General features: G+C 46.2%; 1 protein-coding gene across 1 annotated transcript in view; it reads right to left on the reverse strand.

The window, feature by feature from the left end:
• The window catches only part of setbp1 (SET binding protein 1), a 74,173-nt gene extending 62,304 nt beyond the window's left edge, over positions 1-11,869 (reverse strand). The window contains 1 exon segment of the mRNA XM_065011629.1: positions 11,261-11,869. The gene's annotated coding sequence lies outside the window, so the exon portion shown is untranslated.
• Positions 11,870-15,987: the final 4,118 nt, after the last annotated feature.

Raw genomic sequence — 15,987 nt, forward strand, 5'->3', positions numbered from 1 at the left:
ACACACACACACACTCTAACCATTGTGAGAATCAGTGTCTCTCAGAACTCAAGACTGTTGCAGTAGCAGGCAGAGAGTACTGCAGGCATGCCATACACTCTCATTTGCATTTTATACCGTGTAAACAACACTTCACACACGCACTCTACTTCTCTCTCCTTCTCCCCGTCTCTCTTTCCCTCTCCTCTCTCTTCTTCTCCCCATCTCTGTTTCTCTCCTTCTCTCACTCTCTCTCTCTCTCTCATTCTCTCTCATTCTCTCCCTTTCTCTCTCCTTCTCCCACTCTCTCTCTCTCTCCTTCTCCCCGTCTCTCTTTCCCTCTCCTCTCTCTTCTTCTCCCCATCTCTGTTTCTCTCCTTCTCTCACTCTCTCTCTCTCTCTCTCTCTCTCTCGCTCTCTCTCCTTCTCTCTTTCTCTCTCATTCTCTCCCTTTCTCTCTCCTTCTCCCACTCTCTCTCTCTCTCTCTCTCCTTCTCCCCGTCTCTCTTTCCCTCTCCTCTCTCTTCTTCTCCCCATCTCGGTTTCTCTCCTTCTCTCACTCTCTCTCTTTCTCTCTCATTCTCTCCCTTTCTCTCTCCTTCTCCCACTCTCTCTCTCTCTCTCCTTCTCTCTCTTTCTCTCTCATTCTCTCTCCTTCTCCCAGTCTCTCTTTCTCTCTCATTCTCTCCCTTTCTCTCTCCTTCTCCCAGTCTCTCTTTCTCTCTCTTTCTCTCCCTTTCTCTCTCCTTCTCCCAGTCTCTCTTTCTCTCTCATTCTCTCCCTTTCTCTCTCCTTCTCCCAGTCTCTCTTTCTCTCTCATTCTCTCCCTTTCTCTCTCCTTCTCCCAGTCTCTCTTTCTCTCTCTTTCTCTCTTCTTCTCCCCATCTCTCTGTTTCTCTCATTCTCTCACTCTCTCTCCTCTCTCTCTCTCTCATTCTCTCCCTTTCTCTCTCCTTCTCCCAGTCTCTCTTTCTCTCTCATTCTCTCCCTTTCGCTCTCCTTTTCCCAGTCTCTCTTTCTTTCTCATTCTCTCCCTTTCTCTCTCCTTCTCCCAGTCTCTCTTTCTCTCGCATTCTCTCCCTTTCTCTCTCCTTCTCCCAGTCTCTCTTTCTCTCTCATTCTCTCCCTTTTTCTCTCCTTCTCCCAGTCTCTCTTTCTCTCTCTTTCTCTCCCTCGATGTAAAATGAAGACATTCCTCTCCAGCTCTCTAAAGGGAGGGTGAAGCTAGCCTGAGGACAAGACCAAAAATCTGCAGATTGAGATGAAAAAGCTGACTGCTCTTTTTTTGTACCCGAAAAGAGGGAGGGAATTGGGTAGACAGAGAGAGGGAGAGGGGGAGGGAGAGCGAGAGAGAGCAAGATAGAGAGCGAGAGAGGAGGAATCTAAATTCCTTCTCCAGATGTGGTTTATGAGCTGGTCTGGAAAAAACAGTCTGAACTGTTTAATACATGCATGCTACGGCAGTGTTAGACGCACGCGCACACGCATAGACACACACACACACACACACACACACACACACACACACACACACACACACACACACACACACACACACACACACACACACTGCAGCTCTCGAGGACCAGAGTTTGTCCATCCCTAATGCTCTTTCTAGGGAAGAGGGTGTGTTTGTATTACACTTAGTACAGACACACTCAGAACCAACACATACACACAATACCATTAAGCCCCTCGCTCAGGGAGCCAATCACACTACCACTAGTAATGGATCCATCTCTCAGCAGACACATCTAACCCCACTGAGAGATATGTATGTACAAAGCTAAAACACACACACAGACAGACACACACACACACACACACACACACACACACACACACACACACACACAGACACACACAGACACGTGCTGTAAAGGAACTGTACACACACACGCACATGTCCACTCTCACACAGGCACAAGCGCATATTTGTGTGCAAACATGAATAAATACACACATACATAAACACAACTAACCTGTATGTACCCCAGCACATTGACTAAGTAGCGGTACCCCCTGTATATAGCCTTGATATTGTCATTTTAATTTGTGTTTATTTAGTAAATATTTCCTTAACTCAAATCAAATGTATTTATATAGCCCTTCTTACATCAGCTGATATCTCAAAGTGCTGTACAGAAACCCAGCCTAAAACCCCAAACAGCAAGCAATGCAGGTGTAGAAGCACGAGGGCTAGGAAAAACTCCCTAGAAAGGCCAAAACCTAGGAAGAAACCTAGAGAGGAACCAGGCTATGAGGGGTGGCCAGTCCTCTTCTGGCTGTGCCGGGTGGAGATTATAACAGAACATGGCCAAGATGTTCAAATGTTCATAAATGACCAGCATGGTCAAATAATAATAATCACAGAGGTTGTAGAGGGTGCAGCAAGTCAGCACCTCAGGAGTAAATGTCAGTTGGCTTTTCATAGCCGATCATTAAGAGTATCTCTACCACTGTCTCTAGAGAGTTGATAACAGCAGGTCTGGGACAGGTAGCAGGTCCGGTGAACAACTCTCTCTTAACTCTTATTTTTCTTAAAGCGGCATGGTTGGTTAAGGGCTGGTAAGTAAGCATTTCACGGTGAGGTCTACACCTGTTGTATTTGCTTTGAACACAAACACTACACTTCACACCCCAGATCCTGAAAGTCCCATCCCTCACACTGACATGAGCCACATTGAACACAACATTGCATTGTTACAAAGGTATATGTGAATTTTGATATGACTTTAAAGGTCATCTATGGGCCACAATATCTTTCACAATTTGGATTTGTTCAAATAAACCTACATTTCTAATCTAGACATTCCATTCTGAGAGTTTGTGTATTTAGGGCCAGCATTAGTGTGTGTGTGTGTGTGTGTGTGTGTTAACTCCTGTACCAGCCTCCCGTCCTGTACAGCTGATCCCCTGTAGTCATATTTAGCCGACAGGTCTCACACGCTCTGCTCACTGTGGGTTTAGATAACCAGCATAATCCCCTATAAAGTTCCAACACACACACACGGTACCATACTAATGCTTTCGACACACAGCTCTGTTGACACACACAACTCAGGGCAGTATGTCCCTGTTTGGTCCTCTCTGTTGGGTCTCCCTAATTCCAGGACTGTGACTTGGCCCAATGGCATCTTTTAAAGCCCACTGTGTGTGTGTGTGTGTACAGTGACTGAGCCCTAAGGCATGTGTTAAAGCCACCCCATATATGTCTGTGTACAGGACCCAGGACTCTCCCTTTGAACAAAGAGAGGGAAAAAAGGACGTCTGACAACTACACTGTGAGCAACCACACAGTGACCATACACTATGACCAACCACACAGTGACCATACACTATGACCAACCACACAGTGACCAACCACACAGTGACCAACCACACAGTGACCATACACTATGACCAACCACACAGTGACCATACAATATGACCAACCACACAGTGACCATACACTGTGACCAACCACACAGTGACCATACACTATGACCAACCACACAGTGACCATACACTATGACCAACCACACAGTGACCATACACTATGACCAACCACACAGTGACCATACACTGTGACCAACCACACAGTGACCATACACTGTGACCAACCACACAGTGACCATACACTATGACCAACCACACAGTGACCATACACTATGACCAACCACACAGTGACCATACAGTATGACCAACCACACAGTGATCATACACTATGACCAACACACAGTGACCATACACTGTGACCAACCACACAGTGACCATACACTGTGACCAACCACACAGTGACCATACACTGTGACCAACCACACAGTGACCATACACTATGACCAACCACACAGTGACCATACACTATGACCAACCACACAGTGACCATACACTGTGACCAACCACACAGTGACCATACACTGTGACCAACCACACAGTGACCATACACTGTGACCAACCACACAGTGACCATACACTATGACCAACCACACAGTGACCATACACTATGACCAACCACACAGTGACCATACACTATGACCAACCACACAGTGACCATACACTGCGACCAACCACACAGTGACCATACACTGTGACCAATCACACAGTGACCATACACTATGACCAACCACACAGTGACCATACACTATGACCAACCACACAGTGACCATACACTATGACCAACCACACAGTGACCATACACTATGACCAACCACACAGTGACCATACACTATGACCAACCACACAGTGACCATACACTGTGACCAACCACACAGTGACAACACAATGTGACCAACCACACAGTGACAACACACTGTGACCAACCACACAGTGACCATACACTATGACCAACCACACAGTGACCATACACTGTGACCAACCACACAGTGACAACACAATGTGAGCAACCACACAGTGACAACACAATGTGACCAACCACACAGTGACAACACAATGTGACCAACCACACCGTGACAACACAATGTGACCAACCACACAGTGACAACACAATGTGACCAACACAATGTGACCAACCACACAGTGACAACACACTGTGACCAACCACACAGTGACAATACACTGTGACCAACCACACAGTGACAACACAATGTGACCAACCACACAGTGACAATACACTGTGACCAACCACACAGTGACAACACAATGTGACCAACCACACAGTGACAATACACTGTGACCAACCACACAGTGACAACACAATGTGACCAACCACACAGTGACAACACAATGTGACCAACACAATGTGACCAACCACACAGTGACAACACAATGTGACCAACCACACAGTGACAACACAATGTGACCAACACAATGTGACCAACCACACAGTGACAACACACTGTGACCAACCACACAGTGACAATACACTGTGACCAACCACACAGTGACAATACACTGTGACCAACCACACAGTGACAATACACGGTGACCATACACTGTGACCAACCACACAGTGACAACACACTGTGACCAACCACACAGTGACAACACAATGTGACCAACCACAGCCTCTGAGGAGGATGTCACAGCACTGTATCTACACTGAAGTGGCCTCTACCACAGTGGTTCCCAACCCTTTTCGGTTACTGTACCACCAAATTAATTTGGCTCTGCCCAGCATACCCATGAAGTACCTCCTCATGTGCATTTTACCAGCAGGCATATAGTCTTTTGAGTCTTCTCAAGTACCCCTGTGGATACACCAAGTACCCCCAGGGGTCCTAGTATTAAATTATGTTTACAACTGAGGCAAAACCATATAAAACAGCTAGATGAGTCCAAAACCAGCTGCCCCAGCTGAATGTCCATGTAGCGTTTGTATAGGCTTTGGCAAAACACAACTAATAAGACCTATGGACTGGATTATAGTTTCACCAACCCTTCTCTGTTACTTCTGTTACTGGAAATGAGACTGTGTTTATGTAAGGATGACCCTTACTGGGCCTCTCTCGCTCTGAGCCTCAGACACACACACACACACACACCTCTCTGTAACCGTGTAGACAGCAGGGTGATTGTGAGAGGCCAGACTGGCTGCATAAATAGCTTTATTATGTTCCTAAAGCTGCCAGCTCTGCCCACAGCTTCCATCTAAGCAGCATAAGGACTTTCCTTCACTCTCTTTCCTCACTCTGTGTGTGTCTGTGTGTCTGTGTGTCTGTGTGTGTGTGTGTCTGTGTGTCTGTGTGTGTGTGTGTCTGTGTGTGTGTGTGTGTGTGTATCTATAACTGAAGTACTTTCTGTGTTGAACTATAACGTTTGAGGGAATGAACAGTAGGGCTGTAACAGGCCAGAATTGTTCAAATCTCACCAACTACTACTCCCAACCTATGTACGTACCTGAAGAGTACGAATGAAAGCTGTGATTCTCTTCCTTGTGCATATGGGTATGAGAGGGAGAGAGAGAGAGAGAGTTCACTGCCCAGCCGAAACAACCTTTTAAGGCTGCAGCAGCCTTAGACCTGAGGTGGACTTACAAATAGCTTACACACACACACACACACACACACACACACACACTGGGTCAATCTGATTGCTCTTGTAGAAGATTTGGTGCTGCAGAGACTCATACATCTGATGCCAGCTATTCTATCTTTCACTCACTCCATTTCTCTCCCTTGCCCTGTCACTCGTTCTCTCTCTCTCCCCGTCTCTCTCCCTCCCTTGTCTAGCTCAGTTAGTAGAGCATGGCGCTTGCAACGCCAGAAATGTGGGTTTGATTCCCGTGGCCATCCTACGTAAAATGTATGTATGGCTTGCATGCACGACTGTAAGTCATTTAGGATTACAGTGTCTGCTGAATGGCATAAACTCTCTCTGCTCCCGACTGTTTCTTTAACAGGGAAAGGTAGAGGAGGATGAAAGGATGAAACTGCCTGTAGAGACCAGTGGCTCCCTAACAGTTGACTGCTATGAGCTAACTGAGGATTTGCCCCCCTTGCTCTTCAGGCTGTGTCCTAACTAAAAACACTGATTATGTTTACTAGTTAAACCACGCTTTAAGAAACGGCATGTGAGCTGTCCCCCATGGTACACACGCACACACACACACAAACATGCTCACACACACAGGGACTGAGCTGTATAAAACAACACATTATGTGAGAGTGAGGTAACATAGCCAGTCTGGCTGTGGTTGCATAATGCCCTTGATACAGACACACACACACGCGCTTGCGTGCGCACCAGCACGGACGCCTGGGCACACGCGCACAAACAAATACACACACACAGGGTTTGGGGAGCACTTAGCAGGAACTCAGACTGCTACAACATCAGGAACTACTTTATTTTACTCTATTAGATTAATGCTCTGTGTGTGTGTGTGTGTGTGTGTGTGTGTGTGTGTGTGTGTGTGTGTGTGTGTGTGTGTGTGTGTGTGTGTGTGTGTGTGTGTGTGTGTGATACATGGCTAACTCTGCTATCCCTGATCACAGAACCAAAGGACAGACAGACAGGTCCTCAACGTGCACACTGTCATTGAAGCTAGCCTGCTGTATGAGCATGGCTGCAGGACAGCAGATGAATGTTAAACCATTTCAAATGCAGCAGTAGACACAAAATGGCTGTCAGTGAAAACACCTAACTCTCTGCCTTTCCCCATCTCCTCCTCTCTCCCTTCCCTCTGCCTTGCCCTCTCTCCTCTCTCCCTTCCCTCTGCCTTGCCCCCTCTCCCTCCTCTCTCCCTTCCCTCTGCCTTGCCCCCTCTCCTCCTCTCTCCCTTCCCTCTGCCTTGCCCCCTCCTCTCTCCCTTCCCTCTGCCTTGCCCCCTCTCCTCCTCTCTCCCTTCCCTCTGCCTTGCCCCCTCTTCTCCTCTCTCCCTTCCCTCTGCCTTGCCCCCTCTCCTCCTCTCTCCCTTCCCTCTGCCTTGCCCCCTCTCCTCCGCTCTCCCTTCCCTCTGCCTTTCCCCTCTCCTCCTCTCTCCCTTCCCTCTGCCTTGCCCCCTCTCCTCCTCTCTCCCTTCCCTCTGCCTTGCCCCCTCTCCTCCTCCCTCTCTCCCTTCCCTCTGCCTTGCCCCCTCTCCTCCTCTCTCCCTTCCCTCTGCCTTGCCCCCTCTCCTCCTCTCTCCCTTCCCTCTGCCTTGCCCCCTCTCCTTCTCGCTCCCTTCCTCTGCCTTGCCCCCCTCTCCCCCTTCCCTCTGCCTTGCCCCCTCTCCTTCTCTCTCCCTTCCCTCTGCCTTGCCCCCTCTCCTTCTCTCTCCCTTCCCTCTGCCTTGCCCCCTCTCCTTCTCTCTCTGGCGCACCCCCCATCCCCAATCTCTGCCAAAAGGTGTTCCTGTACTGATACTTAGCTCAGTCTGCCAACAGTTAGATTTGTCCTTGGATCTCTTTCCTCTATTCCCCCTCTTTCTAGTCCCCCTCCCTTGCCCCTCTGACCAGCTCTCTCTCCCCCCTCCTCTCACTCTCTCTCTTCTCCTCTCCTCTCCACCTCACTCTTGCCCAACCTCCCCCTCCCTCATCTTGCTACCTTCCTTTCTCCCTCTCTTCCTCAACCCTCTCTCTCAGATGGAAAGGAAACAAGCAGAGAAAGCCACTAGAGCCGATTGGATCTCCCTTTACAATAAGTGTCCCTATAATACCCATGCACTGGTAGCTACAGTCTCTGGGTCTGCTCTTGACTCAGGTCTCAAAACAGATTTACAATCACATATGACCGATAAGATAATAGAGAGCTGGACCAAACTTCACCATTTTCAAAATTTGAGAGAGAGAGAGAGAACCCAGGAACTCTTATAGGGATGCCCTGTCCCTGCTCTGTTATAGGAGGACAAAGTATCTTTAGATCCTGCTATGACTCCAACCCCAACAGCACTCCTGCCCATATCATGGGATCAAAATTTGCTCCAGGAATCCAAAGTGAATCCAAAACAGAGCGAGAGCCTCTGTTAGTACGCTACTGTGAGTCCACCATCCAGTATGTTGCCAGTTGCCGTGACAACAGAAGCCCCACACCAACATCTCCTCACCATTTCTCAGTGTCTCAATCCAGCACCTGCTACTTCTCATTATGCCACTACATCACTCAGCAATACCTCTATACTGTAGCTATGTCACTCAGCTATACTCAATCTGCCCTACCCACACAACACATATCAGATACAGAATTGGTATCACAAATTGTTCTGGCAATCCTCCCAAAACTTCATTGGGAGGCAGGATGTTGAAAATGCTTTTTACACTTGTATCACAAACCATTTTTGAGAAAATCATAATGGAAGTGGCAATTTCAGGCCCTTTTTAGACATATACATGGCTCCTGTAATGCTACAGACAACATCTTAGTGTAATTACACTTAGTGTATAAAACATTAAGAACACCTTCCTAATATTGAGTTCCACCCCTTTTTGCCCTCAGAACAGCCTCAATTCGTCGAGACATGGACCCTACAAGATGCCACGCCTTCCACAGGGACGCTGGCCCATGTTGACTCCAATGCTTCCCACAGTTGCGTCAAGTTGGCTGGATGTTTGGGTGGTGGACCTTTCTTGATACACACCGGAAACTGTTGAGCATGAAAAACACAGCAGCGTTGCAGTTCTTGTCACACTCAAACCGGTGCGCCTGACACATACCACCACACCCCGTTCAAAGGCACTTCAATCTGTTGTCGTGCTCATTAACCCTCTGAATGACACACATACATAATCCATAGCTCAACTGTCTCAAGGCTTAAAACTCCTTCTTTAACCTGTCTCCTTCCCTTCATCTACACTGTGGATTTAACAGGTGACATCAATAAGGGATAATATCTTTCACCTGGATTCACCTGGTCAGTCTATGTTATGGAAATAGCAGGTGTTCCTAATGTGTTGTACACTCAGTGTATACTCCTTATAGTGTGCTCTAAAATATGGAGTATATTTATATTCTGAAATACACATTTTCACATTCATTTATTCAACATTCCAAATATTATTATAAATATCTCAAAGTTATTATTTTTGACTTTGCTTATTTGTATACATATTGTTTGGAACAACATAGGCCTACTCTTCAATCAGCTGCTGTTGATGAAATTATAATTTTTTATACATAGAAATGGACATTATTGGTTATTAACCAATCACAGCCCTCCTGTAGGATTGCACATTCAGCAAATCACCAGCAGAGGGAGTTCCCTTTGAATCCATTTTCCCATTCACTGCGTTGGTGGTGTTGATAAAATGTATCATAACTTTAAACTTAGCAGAGCGCCCACTCTGGAAATGTGATGTACTTATAGAGTATTTTATTTAAAACCATATGTCTAAAATTGAACAAAATCTAATAGGGTACTTTTGTTATATTCATAGTTTTAATGTTAAATAAATGAATGTGTAACATTTTATTTCAGGAAGTAGCGATACTCCATATTTTATAGCACACTGTTAGGAGTATAATGACACCAAGGTGTTTTCTGTATCATGTGCGGTTCACAGATCATTGGGTATTACAGGAGGTGTGTATATCTCTAAAAAAGGGCCCAAAATGCCCACTTTCATAATGATTCCCCCCCAAAATGTGTGTTACAGAAGTAAAAAGCATATGAAACATCCTTCCACCCAATGAAGTTTCTATGTGAGAATTGTCCGAAAAATCGAAATATTTTTGAGCCATGCAGGTAAATTTCAACCCGTGTGTGAGTGTGTAGGCTACTGTAATAGAACTCGCATGGAATCGCCCCATTACAGTAGCCTACACACTCACACACTGGTTCTAATTTACCTGGTCTAATTTCTCTAATGGATCACACTGTATCCTACAACAAGAGCATACAAGTTAACAGTTTATTTGAGAAAACAACCACTATTACACCAATCAGTGAAATAATTCAGGGGTAAGAAGATGGTAGGCCTGCCCTGGCCTGTAACTGGTTTCTTGAAGTAAGCTCAAAGCACACCTGTCCTGACCCTGACACTAAAGTGGAAGGCTCTACTTGACCTTCCTGTTTCAGCTGCTATGGTAACAGTGGACAATACCTTCTGGCACTTACTCTGAACAACTCCACAGTTAGTAACTACCTGGTACCAAATGGTACATAGTGGTGCTCATTTCAGTTCAGCGCAAAGACACTGGAAAGTCATTTGTTATTAAGCAATAATGATGTAAGTGCTACTTTGCTCTTATATCTAGCCATGTAAATACCAGGTAAAACACTACACCCTGAGATCAGATCTTGGCCATTTGTGAAACAGACTTGGTGATCCAGTGATCTGCTTGCTTTGGCTCTCTCACACAGGCCAGGAGGGTTTCAAACAGCCTATAGAAGGACTAAAGTGTCCTTATAGGCTAGCCTACAACACCATCGGCCCTTCTCAAAAGGTTTGGACCTCTCGGTGTAATGGGTTGTTTTATACACTCTCAAAGTGTGGCATGTATCTTACAGTGATTTCATCAATTTGCAGTTGCCTTCAGGATGTGTGTATAACCCTTCACACCACCACTTGGACCATAAATAGGCTCACTCTACAACTCACTCTCATCAGAGGTCTGGACCCTTAATGGCACAGGACGCAATGCACTTGCCAAAGGGTTAGTGGTTCAAGACCAGGCCGAGGCCAGTGGGGAATGCCTACGTCTTCCACCTGCTCCACAACACACGCACACATACACACACACACTAGCCTACCTAGTGAGATCAAAACTCGCTACAAATGAACTGTTTATTTTGAGATATTGCATTCTCTTTTTTTAAACCACAGCCAACCGCAAAATAAAGTATCATAAATTAATAAAATCATGTTCAACTCACATTTAGACTACAATAACGCAAGTGTGTAAGAGATTGTGGTCAACTACTTACCCATGTCCAATGTTGTCGAACACTTGAGACTATTGTGTAAATATGTCATCAAGATCATTTAAAATCCATTTGGTCAAATTTACAGAACCGGCGTCTGCACTGACAGCGTCCTTGGTAGCTGTCAAATGGAGCAAGTTTTTTTATACAGAAAACCTGAGGAAAATGGCGTCAACAGTGCGCTGAAAAAAAAGGCTAAAATAATTATAGCCGATCTGATAATCAAATCAATGTTCACAAAAATCCAAGGTTGTGATTGAATCAACCTCCTTTTCCTGTGAAATATAGCGCGTAAAAAACCTTGCTTACGGGTTTACTAAGCACAAGATTTACAGGGCCACTGCAGAGATCCCATCGCCATGTCCGTGGCTGGTCAGTCCGCGAGTTAAGCGCTGCTTCCCTCTCAATCCTTGACTCCGGGTGAGGATCGGAGCAAACCGTTTTACTGCATTGAAAACAAACCAGCAGAACACAGATTGTATCCGAATAGCCTCTAACCCCACATTGAACGGTAACGTCACTGGAGAGATCGTGGTTGGATGCGTAAAAGTGGGAGAAGGTGTTGGTTATCAGAAGACTGGTGTTTTCCCTTCCCGGTGGGTCGGAATTGGGGGGGGGTGTTCTGTTCGCTCGCTCTAGCTCCGTGTGTGTCAGGTTCGGTTGATAATGATCTCACCGAGAGACGGGACTGTAGAGGCAGCTCGCGCTTTGGTAGAGAGGAGAAGAGCGCAGTGTCGCCTCCACCTGGTAGCGGGTGGTAGACTAGTCTAAACCCACTTCCCTACTAGCCTACACACAGGACATTCCTGTTTGTTTCAACCTGTTTCATAACAGGAAAGGTGATCACTGGTCAGTTCCCGTCAATCACCAACTTTTACTGTAGGCCTATGTATACTCTGTATGTGATATCCTACTACCACGTCTGATGTTATGTCAAATAGTGTCACAGTCACTTGAATAATTCAGTCATATTATTACTCTGAAGGCTTCCTCCTCTTTCGGAATTGGAGCAACACCAAACTGGTTTTATTTGATCGTAACAGTGTTGTTGTTTACGTCCCTCTCCATGTCTTAACCTAGGCTCGATCCAACGACCCTAGCACACATCGACAACAGTCGCCCATGAAGCAGCGTTACCCCGGATCTTGTAGAGCAAGTGAAACGAGTGGGCTACTTCGATGTCTCGGAGTGATGTCACTGATTGAAAGCTATTAGCGCACACCAATAACTAACTAGCCATTTCACATCAACACATCATTGTGTGTCTTGTGTTATTTTTCATGCATAAACAACAGTATGTGCATCCTGTGCTTCTAGGAGGATAGAATATATATATTTACAGAACAAATAGAGCTGAATAATGATTCAGATAGAACGTAGGTTAGCATCTGCCGCATAGCAACTGGACAGTGTGTTTGCATATCGGTGTTTGTGCGGTCAGGTTAGCATAACAACCAGTGCTGACATTTCCACACACACACACACACACACACACACACACACACACACACACACACACACACACACACACACACACACACACACACACACACACACACACACACACACACACACACACACACACACACACACACACACACACACACACACACACACAGCATTAGTTGAGAGGATTATTGCCATTTCTCTTTTGTGGTTGTTAGAAGCTATAGCAACAGCTACTTGCACTTTTTTTTTATTTAACTAGGCAAGTCAGTTAAGAACAAATTCTTATTTTCAATGACAGCCTAGGAACAGTGGGTTAACTGCCTGTTCAGGGGCAGAACAACAGATTTGTACCTTGTCACCTTTCGGTTACTAGTCCAACGCTCTAACCACTAGGCTACCCTGCCGCCCCACTTGTGTCGTAACATCTCATAGTGAGATGCTGTAAAGTGGGAAGCTCTCTGTTGAAAAGGCTCTAATTGTTCTCACACATGGATCATTTCAAAGGATAGAATGAGCTGCAACTCTCTAAACCGAAACCCCAACTCTCTGCCCTATCCTCGTCCTCTAACCAGAATTCCTGATTCTGTATCAGCTCCTATCTCACCCAGTGTATTCACATTAGGCAACCGGCCTCAACAAGTAGTCCTTCGGACAGATTTGAAGTGGGATACAGGTGTCCTCAATTCCTCCACCCTCAATGTCGAAACTCAGCCTGACTCTGCCGTAGCCGGGTCCGACACGTGTGAGACACAAGCAGGTGGAACCTTCACTTTGTCACAGCCAAGTGCAGCAAGCACACATCCAGCAGGAGCGGGGCCTAAAGAGGAGCCTGTTTGTAGGTGAAAAGAGCCAAAAACAGCCCCCAGTCCATCTGAGAGATAATGAGGTTCACCCCCAACATAACCCGATCTCAAAAGAGATTATTCACACAACTACTGCAGCTATCTGTGGCAGACTGCCCTCAACACTCTCCATCCAAGCCGTCTTCCTCAGAGCCTACAGTATGGAGGCCCCAACACATGAAGGCCTGCCATTTCCCCAGTCTCTGGAAGACACCTCACAGAGGAGGCACACTGGGAGATCAGAGTGACGTTCCATTAAATCTCTCAGATCCGCTCTTCATACCGGTCCTCTCAGAGCCGTGGAAACGGATGGAGTGGAGTCCCATCAGAGACCCTGTGGGACTCAGAAGCTGCTGCTCTCAGGAAGTGTATGAAGCTCCTTAAACTAGAGGAGGTCAAATGCCAAAACATGGAGAACATGCAAGCTGGCGAGGAGTGTTGGCGCTTGGACACACAAACGCCACGAGCTTTCGAAGCATGTGAAACCATAGCCAAACGGCTAGAAAGACAGCGACGTCTACGGTAAGCCGAAAGGGATCTGGAGAAGGCTCAGATGATAGCAGCCTTCTTAGAAAGGAATCAACAGAAAGCGGTGAACATGACCCCGAGCAACAACAACAACGGGTTGAGCCTGACCCCCATCGTAGTGCTCATGGCCTTCTTTAACAGTGGGAGGAGGGGCTTACAGGAGCAGGCATAGGACCACAACCTGTCATTCTGCCTCCTCTGCCAGTGAGGAGTCAGAGGTTGAGTCACAGGTTCAAGATTCAGTTCTGGATCAGGAGGCGATGACGGTTCAAGGTAAAGAGTCAGAGAAGTCGGGGGTTCAAGATCTGAATGGATCACAGGATCAGTCACCATCACCACGATCTCCTTCACAGTCAGCTAATCGGCCTCATCCTACACCGGGGCCGAAATCACCTCTTCGTCCACAGACTAGTGCGGTTCAAACCCAAACCCCACCTTCTCCTGTGCAACTGTGTACAGTTTTTCAATGCAAAACACATCCTGTAAGTTGGCTCTGACCTATGGAAAGCATCCTCTAACATTAACTAACATGCAAATGACAAATGACCTTTTCCTCCCTAACTCAGTCTCACTATATCTCAAACTCAGTTTGTGTGTGTGTGTGTGTGTGTGTGTTTGTACATTATGCACTTTCTCTCTCTAAATGTTTCACTGGCAGTGTTGTCATAACAATGCCAAAGCAGAATTGTTTATAGTCCATCGGCTCATTTTCTCTGGTTATGGGTGTGGGCCAGGATTATAGCACTGGTGTGTGTGTGTATTGATTCAGCGTGTGTGTTTTCGTGTGTGTGTGTGAGGGTACAGACAGGCCTTTGAGAATAAGAGGTCAACAGCTGCTCCCCACACAACCAATCAATGCACAGTGTATCATTCTCACATACACACACAAAACACAAACACACTGACACACACACTGACAAACACAGTAGTATTCTGCTTTGGGATGCATTACCATGGATACCAGATACCGGCATATCCAAGGGGGGACGTTTCCAGCGTAAACTGTAAACACCAAATGACTATGGGTTAGGTAGAGACAGAGAGGACTGAGAGGCTTTTCAATTCATTTACATCTAAGTGCATAGTCATGTTTATTTAGTCCATCCGTCGTGTTTGTTTCACTGTATTTCCTGAACATGATTACCTTTACATAGGTTGAATGTGTGTTTTATTGATTGTTGGGAACCAGTTGGACTATAGATTGCTGTAGTCAGCGCTGCAATTCTTCCCCCACATTCACTACTCAAACTGACCCTCTGATGATGAATTACCACACACGCAAACACACACACACACGCACATACACTCTACGGACTCCACAAACAACTCCACAGAGCCTGTGTCTGTGTATATCTCTCCACCAGAGTATAACATAGTAGCAAATGTCTGTATCCTCAGGCCAGATCTGTAGGAGATGAAAGTCAATCTCATTCTAAACCACTTTACCAAACGCTTCAGCTTTTATGTGGAAACAGCAAATGCTCTTCTGTGGTTGTTGAGAGGGAGAGAGAAAGAGGGGGGGGGGGACTTTATGAGTTGGCCACGTTTCAGTAACAGTTATATTAAATTGCAGATTTATTTTCAAGAAATACTACTAGATACAATGGTATACTAAAAGGGTTAAATAACTGATCCTATCCCTCACTGGAAGGTACTGGAAGTATTTCAAGACGTGTGTGTGTGTGTGCATGCGTATATGCGCATGTGTATGTGTGCAAGTCTGTGTGCTCTGGGGCCGGAGAGCAAAGCCACACGTCTGTTTATCAAAGTGGCAGGAAGTAGGTGTTGTTGTGATAGGACGCTCAGAGACCACATCCTGCTGCATGCCGGAGGAACAACATATGACGGGACGCCAAAGTCAACCATGACTGTACAGAGGGAATGTATGTTTGTGTTTGTACAGTATGTGTT

Source organism: Oncorhynchus nerka, linkage group LG27 (genome assembly GCF_034236695.1).
Source record: "Oncorhynchus nerka isolate Pitt River linkage group LG27, Oner_Uvic_2.0, whole genome shotgun sequence".
In the NCBI taxonomy this organism is placed as follows: Eukaryota; Metazoa; Chordata; class Actinopteri; order Salmoniformes; family Salmonidae; genus Oncorhynchus; species Oncorhynchus nerka.